This window comes from Ranitomeya imitator, chromosome 2 (assembly GCF_032444005.1).
Source record: "Ranitomeya imitator isolate aRanImi1 chromosome 2, aRanImi1.pri, whole genome shotgun sequence".
Taxonomy (NCBI): domain Eukaryota; kingdom Metazoa; phylum Chordata; class Amphibia; order Anura; family Dendrobatidae; genus Ranitomeya; species Ranitomeya imitator.
The window spans coordinates 160,823,616-160,836,113 of record NC_091283.1 but is presented as its reverse complement, the minus strand read 5'-3'; the positions used below and the strand labels follow the sequence as shown (position 1 = coordinate 160,836,113).

The 12,498-nt window shown below is 46.8% G+C and overlaps 1 protein-coding gene across 8 annotated transcripts in view; it reads left to right on the top strand.

Annotated features, from left to right (window-relative positions):
- EXD3 (exonuclease 3'-5' domain containing 3) overlaps positions 1-12,498 on the top strand; it is a 356,324-nt gene that overhangs the window by 217,465 nt on the left and 126,361 nt on the right. The gene's annotated exons all lie outside the window — the stretch shown is intronic.

Genomic DNA, 12,498 nt, shown 5'->3' with positions numbered 1-12,498 from the left:
CTGAAGTTATTTTTTTCTGCTTTTACTGGGAAAGCTGCGTCACAACCACCATTACATTTTTCAAGAGCTTACTGAACTCCTGTGTGACACCTCTGGTACATGAATTGTCGCCTTCCCAGGAGCAGCGATAACAACCTGCTCACTGTGTGGCAACGATCTCTCCAAAGGGGAAATATTGATTGCAGAAAAATAATTATCTGCTTCCCCCAATAATATGTGTCTGGCAAGTAATGTATGTCATGGGATATTTCCAAGCCTCTGTATCCTATGCAGTATTTTATGGACATAACTAGAATACCACCATGAAATGGGACGTCTCGATGCTCCATAGCATTTGCTGCCCTTTAAGCTAAAACTTTCTCTCTAAATTTATTACGAATATTCAGTACTTAAAGATAAATGTATGATGTGGGGGTTTGACCATTGGACCCCTCGCCAAGCATAAGAATGAGGGTCCCAAAGTCCTTTGTTTGGAACGGTAGTGAGCATGTGCGACCCCTGCTTCATTCACTGTCTATAGAAGCGGTCGCACATGCTCGCTACCGCTCCATACACACACAGGACTTTAGAACCCCTGTTCTCAGGACCGGAAGGTGTTTTAACATCTAAATCTCCATCTATCATCTATCCTTTGGATAGGCTACAGGTGCTGACTATGGGTGCCCTTTGTGGAGACGTTGCATCCATAAATCTAGTTTGATTAAAGGGATTGTACAAGGTTACAAAAACGTGGCTGCATTCTCAGAAAGGGCGACACCTTTACTATGGGTTGCATCTGGTACTACAGCTCAACTCCATTGAAGTGACTATAGCCAAGTTTCATTACCACGCACAAGGGTGGCGCTGTTACCGAAAAGAATGCAGCCATGTTTTTCCTGGACCTCCCCTTTAATTTGATAAGCATTTTTTCACTAAAACTTGACCACCATGGAGTAGTACACCAATTAATCAGTTTTTAAAATGAACAGTTCTCTTACTTTCTCATACTTTTATTATAAAAAAAATTGATTCCCTTGAATGACAGCAAGTAGACATCTTTAAAATGATAAGGTACCGACCAGAAAAACAGGCTGAATATTTACGGACAACTAATATTTCTCACAATACTGAGTTTGCTACTAATGTATCCAATCTAGACCGGCTGATACAATTTGCTATCGCTGATACATTGTAGCGAACTAACAGGGCTGGCTGCTGTTGTAACAAACTCTGCAGTGAAGTTGGAATTGCTATTTTGGCTTTGAGATGTAAACCGCTAATATTCCTACTAAATGACAGCAAGCAGAGTTATTGAAAATGGTGAGAAATTTAGATGCAAGTGTATAAGGAAGTAATAGTAACTTTTCCTTTTATTTCCTGAAGCCATGACAACCTATCAATTCTTAGCACTAAACCTGCACCCTGCCATTCATCCGCCGTGTCTGGAGGCCTCAACGGCCCCTAGCAGACTCCTTGTGTGCTGGAGGCAACCTGCAAAGTGCCCTGAATAGCAAGAATTGGGGTTCATCATGTGAAAACTGTAAATCCACGCTGCAAGCATTATACTATGTGATTCCATAGTGCTTGGGATTCCTATCTCTTAAAATGGTGGTATCTCGCTAAGATTTGCCATTACTTCATGATCGAGGGGATTCCAGCCTCAGAGACCTGAACGATCTAGACAACACAGCGACTTAGATGCTTCGGTGCTGGGCGACCCCAGTACCTTGCACAGCGTCTGGCTGTACAGGCAAATGCTGTGACGAGGTCGCAGCACTGCATCTCTGAACGGTGAAGTCAGATGGCGACCGATCATACAGTGATGGCGTGTCTGGGCATACACCCGTATACCATTATTTCTGACTGTAGCTTAAAAAAAAATCTCATCCCACCATCTGAAATTCCCAGGCCAAAGAGCTCATTTATCTTCCCAGTACTGCTGAGATTCCCTTTTATACTAATAGAACTGTTTATTTTTGGGGGCAGAAGCAATAGCCATTTATTTTAAGTCTGATATTTGGAGAAGTCCAATGATGTGAATGAAACTGCAATAACACAGCAAAATCTTTCCAGAGTAGTGACAGGCGGTGTGAGAGCTTCTACACATCCACAAGCCGGACAAGTAGATGAAGCACCGGCAACCAAAATGACCCTACAATCATACTGCCATTGGGGTCTCAAAGACCCAGAGTGAGCACCTGTACACTTTCTAATGAGGGGGATAAGCAGCTGCTAAACACCTCGCTCCGTGGTCTCTCAAGGACTCTTGGGGTGGGGGGTACACGTAGATTGGAAACCTAATGTAACCACCATGGGTCAAGCTGGGGTGGCATGGGTCTAAGTCCTCACTGCATCCATCTGTAGAAATCTACCAGGAGACCATATGTGCACGAACGGCAGGGATTCTCCAGCACTGGACATTACTCTAGCAATGGCTGATTTTATGGTATGGTTTCTGCAAAGTTTGTAAGGCTACGTTCAGACTAGTGTTGTGCGCCGCTGCATCGGCGACGCGACGCACAACGCACCGAAAAACGCGGCAAAACGCACGCAAAAACGCTGCGTTTTGCGACGCGTGCGTCGATTTTTGCCAAAAATCGGACGCAAGAAAAATGCAACTTGTTGCGTTTTCTTGGTCCGACGCTTGCGGCAAAAAAGACGCACGCGTCGCAAAAAAACGCAACAAGCAAAAACGCATGCGTCCCGCATGTTAAACATAGGGGCGCATGACGTGTGCGTCGCCGCTGCGTCGCCCGACGCGGCGCCGACGCAGACTAGCACAACGCTAGTCTGAACGTAGCCTTAGTGATTGGCTCAAAATCACATATGCTGGCATTGTGTCAAAACCTGGGCCCACTGGAAAATCTTCTGTTACTCCAGTGGGGCAGAAGGGTGAAAATGATCATGGCCAAATATTGTCGCCTCCAGTGCAGCCCTTTCTGTTTCTCAGTAGTGCGGCTGAGAGTTCAGAGCGGTGTCATTCACAGCAACCGTCCCGTATCGTTTGCATCTCGTGAGCATACACACCTTAAAGCGGTTAACCCCTGTGACAAGTCTACACCCACCCTCTGTGCACCACCTAGACACCTCTCTGCCTCCACCTTCCTCAGCTTCACTCCAAAAGCTGCTGGGAAAGAAGCTTGAGCTCAAGGTTAGGCTTGTTGTGCCGTTTGGCGCAAGTTCAAAAACCGTGAGAACAGCCTTGGCCAGACACAATAACAAATACGTCAGCCTGGGGAAGCGCTTCCTCCCGGGGCCTCTCGCGTTCCGAAAGCTTTTTTTTTTCTTCTTTTTTTTTGTGTACAGTGAGAGCGTCTTTCTCCGAGAGATGAGGAGCTGTGCAGATTGGCAGGAAGCATGCGAGCTTCTGGGTTACAAGAGATGTGATCCTCCATCTCCACTAAGTATACAGACCTGTCTGAGTCCGCCCGTGACTTCCCATCCGTTCTGCAGATATTCCCTGGATTCTCAGCTCTTATTTTTTTTTTCAATTTTCCTTTCCTTTTTTTCCCTCCCGTCACCTTGCTGTATTGGGGATAATTATTTGCTGAATATATTTTAGAATAGCTTGAGTAGCAATTCCATAATAATATTACTGGCCATGAGCAATACTCCCAGCGCTGTTTCTTTACTGTAGTCCAGACAGTCCCCTTTCAGAAAATCCCAGTCACAGTTTGTTATATAAAAAAATAAACCCCTTCACTCACTCTTGTAGGTCTAGTGCAGAATGTCCGCCGCTGCTCCCGGTGCCTGTATTGTCTGCTGTGCTGACGTCACATAGGCCAGTCACTGACCTCAACCGCTCTGCCCGTGTGCCGGATTGCCCCGCTCAGGGCCGCTGAACTCACAGGCTAGCTGCAGTGCCATGGACATGATGGAAATGCCGCTGCTCTCCTAAATCCGCCTTTACTTTTGCTTTTCTTCCTGCGCCTCTCCGATCCTGAGATTTAGCCCCCTCTGCCCTGTATATAAATCTAGTTTTTTATCCAAGTGGTCGACATTAACGCGTCCATACACCCATTTGGGTATAAATGCAACAGTGACATATAGGGAAGAGGGAACCATATCTCTAGAACAGAGAGGAGCAGGAACAAGAGCAAAGCAATGTCAGATTCAGGAGAACAGCGGCATCTACCTTTTAGATAAAAAAAAAGACATATTAATGACAATTGACAGGTCCCCTTTATAGGGTTGTCCACATGGGACAATTAATTCTTTGTTTGTTAAAAGCATTCTGCTAATTAGGACCCTAAGTCATCGTCATTGATGACAAAGCACAGAAGTGCTGCTTCTATGGTGCATATGCCCTTGAATTTTTGGAAGGGTTTATTCAGCACCACAGTGACAACAGCTTTATATGCAATAATTTCCTCAAAGATTTTTGCAAAATTTTCCATGATTATTGGAAAAGTAATTAGGGAGAGAAAATCCACAATAATGCCTTGTTACCTACTTGTCGCTGGCAGCTCTTAAGTATGGGGATACTTCGTACAACAACTTGTATCTCCGCTTCCTGTACTCTACTACATGCTCAGAGGTATGGGAGACTGGGAGATGACTCCACGCATGCTGGAATGTCTTTATATCGAGCAGAGATTTACTTTAAAAAGGGTGTCCTAAAAACGTGTAGAACCTATCCACAGGGTAGCTGATATAATCACTGGACCCACCCCTTCTGATCACTAGAACAGGGGCCCAAAGGCTGCCCTGTGATTGAAGTTCTGCACTGTCTATAGGAGTTGTGGGCTCACATGCTCACTATTGCTTTAGACTCTGCAGTCTCAAATCGGAGGGGGTCTCAACGGCCGGACCTCCAGGACTCATGCATTTATCATCTCTCCTGTGCACGGTTGATAGCTCAAATATGGGAGGAGAAGTGACCCATATGTCCTCTTCAGTCTAAGTGATCTGTTTAGTGGGCTTGAGTGTGTTGTAAAAAGTATTAAGCAGGCTATGCATGTGTACGCACCGAGTGTTTTTGCTGAGTTGTTGGAGCAATACAAAACTGTGTGCCCATAACCTATGTCTATCAATCCATAGTATAGGTGATAACTTGCTGATTGGTGAGGGTTAAAATGCTCGGACACATATACATCTCACAATAGGGCTATGGAATAACCTGCCAAAGCGAAGCCTTGGCCATGCATTTCATGTTACAACTCCCTTCTATGAGATTGATAAAGAAAGCAGGCGCTGCACTCTTATCTCCGGCAGTCCCATATACAATGAATGGTTTGGTGGTGACCCCCACCACCACCAATCGGCCCCTTATCCTCGATCCCGTGTATAGGCAGGAATAACGTGCAGTCTTGAGAATAACCCTTTCAGTTGATCATGTTCAATCCTGACATAAAATGTGGGTTTTTTTTTATCGTGGGGTGAGAGTCGTTCGTTGGTCTTGTTGTACCCCACGTCCTTCACAATTGCCTTGGATTCTAAAACCTATCTTGGATTTAGACGTCACCCTGGCTTCTTATCTTTTATTTTGATTAGCCGCTTCCAACACCCTCAATCGTGAAGGGGAAGCAGTTTTCGGGGGGATATCCTTTTCTCTCATCCCAGCCACGTGTTTCCTGCTGGGGGGCTTCCGCTCGTTAACGCCTCTCCTCTCCTACCCTGCGTCCGGCGGAAGGCAGCAAATAAACACGGTGCAGCCTGGAGTTCAGCATCTGGGAAGCCAGAGGGACAACTTGCAGCCCATTTCCTCCATTACTACTGAAGGCCCGCTTCCTGCCACCAACATGATCTCTCACTTGGACACAAAGACAGTCACACGCTCACACACACACATATAAAACCACAAACGCTTTCTTGTACAAACATGAACATGCTGATGGAGACAGACACTCTGCAGCCCAAGCAGTCAGCACATGAGCCAGGGACTGACGGGTCACACACTGTGCAAGGCTGCGACCACAGAGCTGAGTTTTCGGTGCCGTGACCCGTCCAGATGACTTCTGTTGCAGTGCAATGTATTGGTGGCATGTCCCGACTTGCACGACTGTGCCGCTGTGTTCTACAGAAATGCACAGAAACAATGCAACTGCCCTTCACAGCAGCAACCATAACCGCAGTGCTCGCATTGGTTGGCTCACGTCTCATCATGGCTACAAATATAACACTTTGTTTTTTGATGTTAAAAGGATTGCAGGGACATGAAGCAATGTACAATTGCCACACTAAATAAGGCTACTTTCACACTAGTGTCGTACGACGCACGTCGCAATGCGACGTTGCGACACATACTGTGAATGCGCCGCACAACGGGGGCAGCGGATGCAGTTTTTCAACGCATCCGCTGCCCCTTTCTGAGCTGCGGGGCCGGAAATGGCAGACACAACGCACCAAAAAAGTTACATGCAACGTTTTTTGGTGCCCACGGTCCGCCACAACACGACGCAACCGTTGCTAATGCAAGCCTATGGAGAAAAAACGCATCCTGCAGACAACTTTGCATGATGCGTTTTTTCTGCAAAACGACGCATTGTGACGTGCGTCGTACGACGCTAGTGTGAAAGTAGCCTAAGATATTGCACCACTAAACTGCAGCCTGTCATTGAAAATGAACAGACCTACTGTCAGGAGAAATAAGGATCAAGTCAGTTAAGTTAGAACCTGTAATTTTCCCTTAGGAGATCAATAGCCCAAAGGGAACTGGCAGCCACTTATCCCCTTTGTTTTAGTAAAATGACATGTAGGCTCAAATGGGGACGGTAACTGTGCCATACACTTTCTAGTCACACCAAACGTTTGCGAGAAACGTCCCAGAGAAGCTGCAGTAAACTTTCCATGTGATGCATTCATATCGGTGTCTGTTTTCAGTTTATTCCCCTCCATTGAGATGATGGAATTTTGGGATATTCCTTGAATTTGTTTCATGTGGTTCCCTGCCTGCAGGGGAGGTGGGATTTGTACTCATTGGGTGGGGTGAGGTGAGCAGATCGGTGACAAACATTCCCAGGTGTCTGCGATCCAATACTGCAGATCTTGTGGCCACATGCTCGCGAAGCCCAACAAAGAAGGGGACACCAGGCTGCTTCTGATGAAAAGTAGTCCCGCCAGTATTAAATAGCGACACGGCAAACACCCGACTTTCACAGAAACCCTGTAAGAAATGGTTGAATAGAACATATAACAGCTCTATAGACGCGGAGCACTCCAGGGCTTAAGCATAAAAGCCAATATGTATTTTCGCAGCAGAAATTTGTGGATTTCTGCAGCTCCTCAGGTTTAGCCCCATCGTCATTAAATTGGGGCTAATCCTCCACTTTTCTGTGTGAAATCCATGGAAAATAAAGGTAGCGTATTACATATTGTGCAGCTTAGCTCCTCTGCTGCAGCACAAAACTTATTAATGCGGATATTGGATCGTAATCGTAATTTCTTCATAAATATTATAGGCGCAACTGCGTTTCATTTTTAATAGAAGGGTGGAAAGATTAGCCCCTGATAGCAATACCGTCATGTGACCACAGACAGACATAGGTGACAAAATGCGGGAGTCATATATGGCGGCTATTAGTCATGTTGGTCAGATTTGTACATTTAGGCCTATTTAGGCCGATGCCTCTACCCTGTGCCAGTCATTACACTGGCTACCCATCCACTCCAGAATCCAGTACAAAACTACTACCCTCATCCACAAAGCACTCCATGGCTCAGCACCACCCTACATCTCCTCTCTGGTCTCAGTCTACCACCCTACCCGTGCCCTCCGCTCCGCTAATGACCTCAGGTTAGCATCCTCAATAATCAGAACCTCCCACTCCCATCTCCAAGACTTTACACGTGCTGCGCCGATTCTCTGGAATGCACTACCTAGGTTAATATGATTAATCCCCAATCCCCACAGTTTTAAGCGTGCCCTAAAAACTCATTTGTTCAGACTGGCCTACCGCCTCAATGTATTAACCTAACGATCTCTGTGTGGCCTATTTAGGAAAAAAAAACTGTTTTTTTTTTTTTTTTTTTTTAAATAGGCAATCAGGTTCCTCGCATCATGTTCTCATTCACTTTATGCAGTTAATAGCCCTCTGTGTCTGTACTGCTACATACTTAGGCAGTTAACTGGTTCATGCAGCTTTACATGAACACCCGAGCCTTACACTATGGCCGGTCCGAATAACTAAAGCAATTGTTACCATCCACCTCTCGTGCCTCCCCTTTTCCTCATAGTCTGTAAGCTTGCGAGCAGGGCTCTCATTCCTCCTGGTATCTGTTTTGAACTGTATTTCTGTTATGCTGTAATGTCTATTGTCTGTACAAGTCCCCTCTATAATTTGTAAAGCGCTGCGGAATATGTTGGCGCTATATAAATAAAAATTATTATTATTATTTAGGCGGTCCAGCAAGGGTTGACCCAGGTATGGTCGCCCCATCCCACATTGTTGACAGGTGCAAAGTCAGAATTCTGCAACGGGGACATTCTCAGGTCAACATCATTAATTCAAGGCCTGCAAGCTGTATGTCTGCTACCTGATCCTAAACTCTCCCCATCTGCTCTCATCGGCGTCGCGGGGACCCTCATCGCCGCAGGTAATGGATTAGCCGCATAATTCCCAGCATTCTTCATTGCATTCTCCACGAGGGAGTGACCGCTTGCAGAGAATGTCTCCAGAGCAGCTCGGGTGTGTTCTACCTGGCTGGCCTCTCTCCAGGAATGTACTACCGGACGGACAGGTTTTATTTATCTCCTCTGTTTGCAGCCGCCATGCAGCGCGTTTTATAGTGTCACCTGGAGGTTTCCATAGCCAATGTCTGCGTTATACCTATAGGAAGCCAATGAGCCGTGTTTCTGGAGTGTGAGTGTAAACCTGTGCCTGAAGAATCCAAGGTCTGTGCAAATAAAACCCTGGTTGTTATCCTTTGTCCCTTTAAAAAAAAATGGTATTTTCCATTTCTTTCTCCAACTTATCCTTTGACAAAGAGACATAAAAACTCCATACAAATATTAAACTGGTTGCTTAACCCAGACCTTTTCTGAAATCAAGAGGGGCTTGGTATTTTTCCCCAGTGGAGAGCTACCATGCATGTCGAAACTGAGGAGCTGCTCCATCTCCAGCCGCCATGTTTCTTCTCTCCGACACCCTTAGATATTAGCATTTGAGATGGTAATATGGAAGTATTACTTCTATATCTTGCACTTATTGAGCGCACTGTCCGACTATACAGTGAGGTCCTGTGCTCCCCCTAGTGGTGGCTGTTGGCAGGCACAATCTGTGCCTTTCAGCTCTATGCTGTGCTATGCCTCTTTGTGCCTGCTTTCCACAGCTATAATGGATGAATCCAGATTATAAGGCTCAGAGTAGCCGGTAATCCACCCTGTATTCCCCCCAGGCTGCTGCATTGACTCTTTCCTGCTTTACACTGTAGCGTGGCACTTCTGTAAGATTTGTTTAGATATAGTTAGAGATCCAGCATCAGCATACGTTCTCTTGTAAGGAAACATGGGCAGTGGTCGAGGCAATTATCTTCTTCTCGGTCACTTTTAACTTGAGAACCATTTTAATAGTAACTTTAGTGTAGAAAGTCACAGACTTTGCTTCATCCTCAGATCGCTGTGATGAACCCTTCATGTGCAATAATCACAATGGTGGTGCAGAGTTTTACAATGCAGAAAGCCACCTTGCATCAGGCTCCAGTGAGCTTACCTTATGAGTTGTAATAAGGAGGAAATTATTGTGGTGATTCTGTCGTCACAAAGTCATCTTACACAATATTATCACAATGCAAGTTCAGGATGAGGAAATGACATGTCATATACCAGAGATGAACCAACTACATCTACTTGTAAGACTGAGGTATCAAAGAACATTCCCACGAGAAAGTTTCTGCATTAGTTGTAACAGTGACACTGACACCCTTGAGACAGGGCAATTTACACTTGGGGTACGTATTAATGATGCTGACATTCGGTGGGGGGTTGGTACGGGGTAATGACACTTTGGGTGCGGGACAATGAAACTCGGGGTGGGGGGGTGCAGGATAATGACACTGGTTTACATGATAATGACACTGACACTTGGGGTATAGGATAATGACACACTTGGGGTGTAGGATGACACTCGGGGGGAGGGGGGGGTACCCGAGGTACAGGATAATGACACTGACACTTGGGGTATAGGATAACGACACTGGGGGGGGGTACGGGATAATGACACTCGAGGTACAGGATAATGACACTCGGGGTGTACAAGCTAATGACACTCAGTGTGCGGGGTAATGACACTCGGTATACTGGATAATGGCACTCGGGGTAGTGGATAATGACGCCCACACTTGGGGTACAGTATAATGATGCCCGCACTTGGGGTACAGGATAATGACTCTCGGGGAGATGGGGTTATGGGCTAATGAAACTTTGGGTACAGGATAATGACACTGGGGACGGAGGGGGGGGGACGGGCTAATGACACATGAAGTACTGGATAATGACACTCGGGGGTGTACGGGATAATGATGCTTGGTATACTGGATAATGGCACTTGGTATACTGGATAATGGCACTCGGTCTACGGGATAATGACGCACACCCTTGGGGTACAGGATAATGATGCCCAAACTTGGGGTACGAGATAATGACGCTCTGTTTACAGGATAATGACAGTAGGGGTACAGGATAATGACACTGGTACTCGGGAGGTTGGGATGGGCTAATGACACTCGGGTTACAGGATAATAGTGACCCTTGGGGTACAGGATAATGACACTGACATTTGGGGTACAGGATAATGACACGGACACCTGAGGTACAGGATAAAGACACTGACGCTTGGGGTACTGTATAATGACACTCGGGCGGGGGGGGGTTTAAGGGGTAATGATGCGAGGTACAGCATAATGACACTGACACTACAGGATAATGACACACTCGAGGTACAGGATAATGATACACTAGGGGTACAGGATAATGACACTGACACTGAGAACAGGATACTGCCACTCGGGGTACAGGATACTGCCACTCGGGGTATGGGATACTGCCACTCGGGGTATGGGATACTGCCACTCGGGGTACGGGATAATGACACTTGGTGTATGGGATAATGACACTCGGTCTACGTGATAATGACACTCGGGCTACGGGATAATGACACTCGGGCTACGGGATAATGACACTCGGGCTACGGGATAATGACACTCGGGCTACGGGATAATGACACTCGGGCTACGGGAATAACACTGATACTTGGGGTACGAGATAATGCCACTCGGGGTACGGGATAATTACACTCGGGGTACGGGATAATGACACTCGGGGTATGGGATAATGACACTCGGGGTACGGGATAATGACACTCGGGGTACGGGATAATGACACTTGGTGTATGGGATAATGACACTCGGTCTACGTGATAATGACACTCGGGCTACGGGATAATGACACTCGGGCTACGGGATAATGACACTCGGGCTACGGGATAATGACACTCGGGCTACGGGATAATGACACTCGGGCTACGGGATAATGACACTCGGGCTACGGGATAATAACACTGATACTTGGGGTACGAGATAATGCCACTCGGGGTACGGGATAATGACACTCGGGCTACGGGATAATGACACTCGGGCTACGGGATAATGACACTCGGGCTACGGGATAATAACACTGATACTTGGGGTACGAGATAATGCCACTCGGGGTACGGGATAATGACACTCGGGGTACGGGATAATGACACTCGGGGTACGGGATAATGACACTCGGGGTACGGGATAATGACACTCGGGGTACGGGATAATGACACTCGGGCTGCGGGATAATGACACTCGGGCTGCGGGATAATGACACTCGGGCTGCGGGATAATGACACTCGGGCTACGGGATAATGACACTCGGGCTACGGGATAATGACACTCGGGCTACGGGATAATGACACTCGGGCTACGGGATAGTGACACTGATACTTGGGGTACGAGATAATGCCACTCGGGGTACGGGGTAATGCCACTCGGGGTACGGGGTAATGTCACTCGTGGTACGGGATAATGCCACTCGGGGTGCGGGGTAATGCCACTCGGGGTACGGGGTAATGCCACTCGGGGTACGGGGTAATGCCACTCGTGGTACGGGATAATGACACTCGGGGTACAGGATAATTCCACTCGGGGTGCGGGATAATTACACTTATACTTGGGGTATGAGATAATGCCACTCGAGGTATGCGATAATGCCGCTTGGTGTACGGGATAATGATACTGACAATCTGGGAGCAGGATCGCAATGCTGACATTTGAGGTACGGGATCACAACGCTGACTCTCTGGTACGGGAAAATTACACCTAAACTCGGGGTATGAGACTGTTATGCCGACCCTGGAAGTAGGGGATTGTGAAGCAGACATTCGGGTTACAGAATAGTGATGCTGATACTCCAGGTACGGTATAATGGCGATCGAGATACAGGATAATAGTTCTGAATGTAATTTTAGTCCTCGTAAGTTGCTCCCTCTTTATTGTATGAGTGATGTTTATCCAGGGATGGCAGCCACTGCCCCCGCTACTGCTATCCAGCCT